The 7503-nt window shown below is 41.6% G+C and overlaps 1 non-coding gene across 1 annotated transcript; it reads right to left on the minus strand.

The window, feature by feature from the left end:
- Positions 1-4714: 4714 nt before the first annotated feature.
- LOC132654469 (U6 spliceosomal RNA) lies at positions 4715-4821 on the minus strand. Its single transcript, XR_009592110.1, has one exon. It is a non-coding gene; the product is annotated as a U6 spliceosomal RNA (small nuclear RNA).
- Positions 4822-7503: the final 2682 nt, after the last annotated feature.

A 7503-nucleotide genomic window follows, 5' to 3' on the forward strand; every position in this document is an offset into this window, starting at 1 on the left:
GAGAGAAGGACAGAAGTAGGCTGGAGGGACAGGGCATGGCAAGTCTCACCAAGGAAAGTCCCATCCTTCCTCAAAGAGCAAGCTCCTTTTAGACTTACACTTATTCTATCCCTGAATTCCTTTTCAGCTGCCCTGTTCCACAATCACCATCACAAGATCTGAGCTGATGCTTGTCTCTAGCCCCTTTGTTGGACTCATGCCTCTTGACCTGCCAGGAAGATCCTGAGATAACCAGCTAGGAGGAGACTTTGTGCTAGAGCCCAGAGACACAGTGGTGTCCTTCCTTAAGAGACCATCACGTGTGTCCATCAGTCCTCTGGACAGGAGTCCACGGCACTTGGCCCGTACTTGTACTTGGGAAGCAAGGTGCTGAACAGCAAAGGGAAAGAGTGAGGGGCTTGGAAGGGGTGGGCAGTAGGCAGTGTCATCAGGGGAATGTATTCAAAGTTCTCCATGTACATGTACGGAAGTGTCACTGGGCGATGGATCACTCGTGTTGTGTAGTTGATATAAATACTGTGATAGCGAGATACAATCAAAGTGAGCATGAGATAGATGAAGAATATAACGGTAAGCATAATCATGCCTGAAACCAATGAATGAATAAATAGAGGCGATTGCCACAAAACTGACAGTGTTAGAGGGAAACTCAATCTGCTGAGGGTCAACAGGTCTGGTTGTCCTAGGGGAGCTGGCCAATGCTGTGATTCACCAACTCTCAAACCATTCAATCTAGCAACCAATGGCTGCCACACTTGATGGGACCAAACCCAGTCCCAGTGAGTTCTCTATGTGGCCAGGTTCCACCATTCCTCACAAGGACTCTTTATGATGTCAGAGCAAGGAATGACCTAGCCATGCTTGGGCACCAACCACACTGATTCCCCCAGTTTCTGCCCATAAGGACAGGGAAGGCATGGTAGCAGGAAAGGCAGGTAGCTAAAGGAGTAGGGACCTGAGCCAGCCAGTCAGTTCTGTCCAGTTTTCCCTTGGTGCCAGTGACCCTCTTCCTCCTGTAAGAGCCCAGTTTATGTGCAAATATGCGAAGCTCAGTGAGTGGGTAATTCCTTTCCATATTTGATGCAAAAAGGGAAAATTAACTTGTTCTTTAGAATAAGCAGTGAAATCCTAATAACACAGTCTCAGTGGAATCAGGGAGGAAAAAGCATCGTCAGCTACTGCCAGTGTCATTTTGCTCTGGGGTTTGTGGGGTTCAGGGTAGGGGCAGGAAAACCCGGATGCTCTGCTAAGTCCAACTGAACACTGTTGGGTGTGGGATTTGTGAACACAGCCCTAAGACTAGTTGGGAAAACCTTCCAGGATTAAACTGGTTCACCCGAAGGCAGAGGGTGGTGGCTGTGAAGCAATAGGCTAAGACTATTGAACTCCTTTGGTTTTCCTGATGAGAGAAAATGGATCCCAAAGCCTTTGCAATGGCTTTGCAACCCTCCAGGGTGCTGACCACCATGGATGATATTGGAGCCTTAAGGATTGCATTCTTGCTAAGAATCCTGCAATGACTGTGTCCCCATTTTACAGATGGAAAACTGCGGCTTTTTGATGGTCACCATTTTTTGTTTTTTTGTTTTTCAAGACAGGCTTTCTCTGTGTAGCCCTGGCTGTCCTGTCATTTACTCTGTATACCAGGCTGATCTCAAATTCAGACAGCCACATTTCTGTGTCTCTCAAGTGAGAGATTAAAGATTTACAACACAGACACACACACACACACACACACACACACACACACACACACACACACACACATAAAAGCCAGGTGATCAAAAGACCATATAGTTCAGTTCAAAAATCGATTCAAAATTCAAAATTGTATGTAATCCTTATGGTATTAGTAGATTTCCCTGAATCTTAATATAATTGCTGGCTCTCAATATGTAGAATGAGTTGTTTGTCATATAGAAACTGCTGACTTTATTCCTGATGGTTTAGAATTAACTTTATTATTCATGCAACTGCAAAAGGCTTAACAAAAGTAGAAACCCTCCGTTATATATCACGCAGATTCGATCTCATACAGGCTTTCCAGGTCCATTGGTACAAGCAAATGAGGAAAGCGATCAATTACAACACCTCAACATTTCATGAAAGACACGATGTTAAAAGTAAAAGATAATTTATTTTTCTATAACTTGGGCAACAAGCAAGGAAATAATAAAAAATGTCCCACATGTCCTCTGTATAACCACACTCGACTGCGTGCTGGAAGTAAGCCTAGGGATACGAAAAAAGTGAAATATGGCAGATGGATGTGTTTCATTCTGCAGAATTTGGAAAACAAAGGTATGTACACCGTACCATAGGTGTATACCCAGGGTTTCAACGGGCAACTGCTTTAAGTGCTGAAAAGGCTTATTGTGTAATTACACAGTTATTGGAAATAGTGGAAATTTTGGGGATACCTTCACAAATTAAGACTGATAATGAACCTACATATATATCTAGTAAGATGAAGCAATTCTTTGCCTATTATACTATAAATCTTTATACTATAAATGATTTATAAAACTTTATACTATAAATGATTTATAAAATCTTTATGCTATAAATGATTTATAAAACTTTATACTATAAATGTTTTATAAAATCTTTATACTATAGCATAAAATTATCTTTATATAACTTATACTATTGTAAAGATTTATAAATCATTTATACTATAGTATAAAGATCATTTAAATGATCCCTATATAATTTATACTATAAAGGCTTATAAATCATTTATACTATAGTATACTCTAAATGATAGTATACTATAAATGATATCATTTATACTATATTTAGTATCATTTATACTATACTACCATTTATACTTTACTTATATTATACTTTATAGTATAAATATATTATACTTATACTATAAATTATATCATTTATACTATATATAGTATCATTTATACTATACTATCATTTATACTATATATAGTATCATTTGTACTATACTATCATTTAAATGATCGTATAATATAAAGGATAGTATAGTATAAATTATACCATGTATACTATATGTAGTATCATTTATACTATACTATCATTTATAGTATATATAGTATCATTTATACTATACTATCATTTATACTATATATAGCATCATTTATACTATACTACCATTTATACTTTACTATCCTTTATAGTATACTAAAGTATAAGTGATTTATAAATCACTTATACTATACTATAATTTATCCTATACTATCATTTATTGTATACTATAGTATAAATTATCTATAAATCTTTATATTATAAATTATATAAAGTTCATTTAAATGATCTTTATACTATAGTGTAAATGATTTATAAATCTTTATAATAATATAAGTTTTATAAAGATCATTTTATACTATAATATGAAGATTTTATAAATCATTTATACTATACAGTCTAGGGAGAAAGAACACAAGAGATGAAGTCTTACCACTGTGATACTAGGATGGAAAGATAAGGCTTCCCAGAACTCTCCCCAAAGGCTGTGCAAGGCTGATTAACTGTGCAAGAATATGCAAAGGGCAGAGACTTGAAGAAATGGAAGCAGCCTTAAGATCTGTCCAGCTGGTACATACACGAGGGAGGGGCTTGAGGCTGCCATGACACAGGGACACAGTGGGTTGCTCCTCCAAGAGTCTCTAGTTAGACTTGTCAGGACACCTACCACATCTTCACAGTGTGGCATGTGGTGGTGAGTGTGGGATCCAATGTGAATGGTCGCCTTGAAGGAACAAGAATAGATATGCAAGAGGTGAGTAACTAGGGCAGAATTGGTGTCAAGAGAGGGCACAGCTACCACTGCAGTCACTCCAAGACTGAGTTTTCCAGGCTTTGTTCTGAGTTGGGTCTGAGGACTCAAGCAATGTAACCTGTGATGGGTTTGGCATGTGTGTGGGTGCAGGGCACTTGCAAAAGGATGGCAGGAGGCTCTTTCTAAAGAATTCCCATCAGGCTGCTTGTAGGCCTCAGTTCTCAACATGGGAACCCATCTTGGGGCAGGTAGAACAGGCAGACTGGAAACTATAGCACTAGGGAGAGATTAGTTACAAAGGACAGAAGGAAAAGTGAATAAAATGAAGTGAAGTAATGCACTCACCTGGTGCTGAGGGTGGCTCCAAGGTCCCTTTTCATTGGAGTCATGTTCTTACATGAGGCGGCCTTTGTCTTAGCAGGTGACAGGCAGCAGCAGCACAGATGTCTGAGTCCGTTCATGATTGTCTTCTTCACCCGCTTCCAGCGTTGACGCTGGTTGTGGGGGGAAGCTGTGCCAGTGTCCTGAGGCTGGCCAAGTGTGATGTTGTCCTCGGTCTCTTTTTGAGGGAGAGCTGGGCCAGCGTCCTGTGGCTGGCCAGGCCTGATGTTGTCGCCCTCGTTCTCTTCCTCCTTGGTCTCTTCAGTTATGATGGTATCCTCCTTGATTTCTTTTGTTGTGATGGTATCTCGTATGATGGTGTCTGGTATGATGGTGTTTCCCTCGTTCTCTTCCTCCTTGGTCTCTTCAGTCATGCTGTCCTCCTTGATCTCTTTTGTCGTGATGGTGTCTCATATGATGGTGTCTGGTATGATGGTGTTTGGTACGATGGTGTCTGGTATGATGGTGTCCTCCTTGGTCAATTTTAGTGTGATGGTGTGTGGTAGCATGGTTTATCGGGGCAGGTGGGACAGGGAGATTGGAAACTATATCACTATGGGGAGAAGTTTTTTTTTTTTTTTAAATATGGAACACTTCACGAATTTGCATGTCATCCTTGCGCAGGGGCCATGCTAATCTTCTCTGTATCGTTCCAATTTTAGTATATGTGCTGCCGAAGCAAGCACGAGAAGTTTTACTTTGTGGAAAAGATCATATTTCCTGCCAAGAAACGGGGAGTAAAGGACAATCACTACCCAGAGGGCAGTCTGTGATGTTTATGCAGGCTGGGGGAGAGAGCAAGGGATCAGTGTGCCACATAAAGCTTTAGGGCACCTCTGCACCTCAGCCCTTCCCCTCCCCTCATTGCTGGAGGCTACAAGAACTCACACCCTGCATGGCTTTTACATAGGTGTTGAAGATTCAAATTCAGTCTTTATGCTTGTGCAGAAAGCACTGTTACCTCACCCCTACCCAGCCCAGACCCCTCCACCCCTTCAGCCTCTCATTGGGTTTCAGAAGATTACTGTTTTTTCTTCTTGTTCTGAATGGTCATTCTACACCAATTAATAATTCTCCACTGTGCCATTCCTCAACCCCTGGCAAACACCATTGCATTTTCCTTTCTTGAAAAATTACAGTACAGTATTCTCAGTTCCACCCCTAGATATACAGAAGCTTGTCATTCTGTGACTGACATGTCACGGGAAGTATGTGTTCCTCTGTGGTGGACCTACACCTACAGGTGGCTTTCCTTCCTGTTTAAGCTGAGTAATAGTCCATGATATATAAAGGCCACACGTAGTTGGTACATTCATCTGCTTACGGACAGAGAGTTATTTCCATCGTGGCTGTGGTTAAGTGCTGTTAATATAAACAAGCAAGCATCTGAGACTTTGAATCAATTATTTTTCCATAACTATGAAAGAACTGTTGATGAATGATATGCGATTTTGTGATAATGCATCCATATTTAATTAGGTAAAATACAAAGTGTTAAGGTGATTGGCTTATTAAAAAGTGCTACACAGTGTAGCTTATTGATAAGTGCACAGAGCATCCTAATCTGTGATGTGTAACAGGTGGCCCCTGCTGACACCAAGCAGAAATGCGCATGAAGACATTTGGCTCAAATTTCCACAGGTGTTGTAACCCACATTTCAATGGAAGCAGTTTAACAAAGCAGGAGTCATTTGTTCAGTTTTCTGGAGGAGCATGAACACTAGCCTGGGATTCACCATCTGTCAGCGAGCATCTGTCAGTTGGCTCCTTAAGTGAACTGGTCCTTCAATTACTTGTTAAGCATGTGCTGTCCTCCCCACCAAGGATCGTAAGAAGCAAGCAATTCGTTTCTCAGTGCCAATGAACAGCAAGGGGCTGACGGTGGTGTAGCCATTGGAGACCATCATGTGGATACTGTGGTGGACTGGGTCACTGTCCTGCATCAGTCTTGAGGCAGATATGATGCAGTCCAAATAGTACATCAGGACGAAGAAGTTCATGACCAGCAGGATGGTCCTGGTGGCCCTTTGCAGTGGGGACACTTTTGCAGAAAGGCTGGTTCTGTGAAGGCGCCGAGCCTGTTTCTTGTGTCTGCACAAGAGAGCCACCATGTACCCACTGCAGAGGGCCATGAGACCTAGAAAAGACACATCTCGAAATATCCTCAGTATGGAAAATAAGGGTCTGCTGCTATACTCCATAGGTAAAATAATGCAAGATTCTTTGACAAATATGAGACCATGTGAGGTGACATTGTACTCAGCAACATAGGAGAAGGAGGAGTGAGCACCACAGGACATGTAAAGGCCCATAGCACAGGAAGGGGGGACAGGCTCTGCTGTGGGGATTTAGGTTTGAATTTTGCCAGACAGGTGCTTCTGGGACTGAGGATGATGGCCTGAAGGATGCTCAGCAGGCAGGTGACACAAAGAGAGAGGCCCCTCAAAAGCCTGTGCAAGTGTAACAGGGAGTTACACTTGATGTCATTCTACATATTCTGAGATGCAAGAATGTCAGCAGCTGCGAACCCAATGACTGTTAGCATCCCAAGGTGGATGAGGGCCAAGAGACTGATGAGTGGGTCAATGATCCGGAGCCTGCTTTCAAGAAGGAACTCAAAAAGGTGGAAGAGGAAGAGGATAATGTTGAAGGAGATCCCAATGCCTACCTCAGAGAAAAATGTATAATGTGTCAACAACTCCATAAAGGGTCTTGATTCTTCTCATTGTATGAGACAAGGAAATAGAAGAAATATCTGAGAAGAAAGGCAAGAGAAATTATTCATCACAAACAGTAACAGCAACATTGGTACCAAACACTATTGCCTTTAGGAATATTGGTGGGCCCAGCCCAATATACCCCTCAGTACTCAAGTTTTCCTGAGCGCCAAACCTTCTCATTGTCAGTCATGCCTGGATTGTGTACCTATAGGTGGGCTCCCTTGCTGCTTCAAGTTTCCTGTGTATTAAAATGATCATGTATTACAGAAATGATTCCTTACCACTGCCTTATTTTGAGTTTTTTGGGGGCATTCCCTGGTTTTTATTTTGTCATCTTGTCAGATATAGGAAAAGCTTCAAAAGTTTTGATTATTTCCCCTTTCTGTTTCCGTTGTTGCACTAAAACACCATAATCAAAACTGGCATAGAGGAGGACAGGGTTTATTTGGATTAACTCTCAGGTCATAGACCATCGTTAATGAGAGGTGAAATCAGGAGCACAAAGCAGATAGTCAAGTCATAGCCACAGTCAAGTGCAGAGAGAGGAGGCTGAAGCCAGGGCTTAAAGGTTAAGAGCTCTGGCTGGTCTTGCAGGGCCTTTGAGGTCAGTTCCAGCATCTAAGTCAACTGGCTTACAGCCACCTGTCA

This window comes from Meriones unguiculatus, chromosome 5 (assembly GCF_030254825.1).
Source record: "Meriones unguiculatus strain TT.TT164.6M chromosome 5, Bangor_MerUng_6.1, whole genome shotgun sequence".
Taxonomy (NCBI): domain Eukaryota; kingdom Metazoa; phylum Chordata; class Mammalia; order Rodentia; family Muridae; genus Meriones; species Meriones unguiculatus.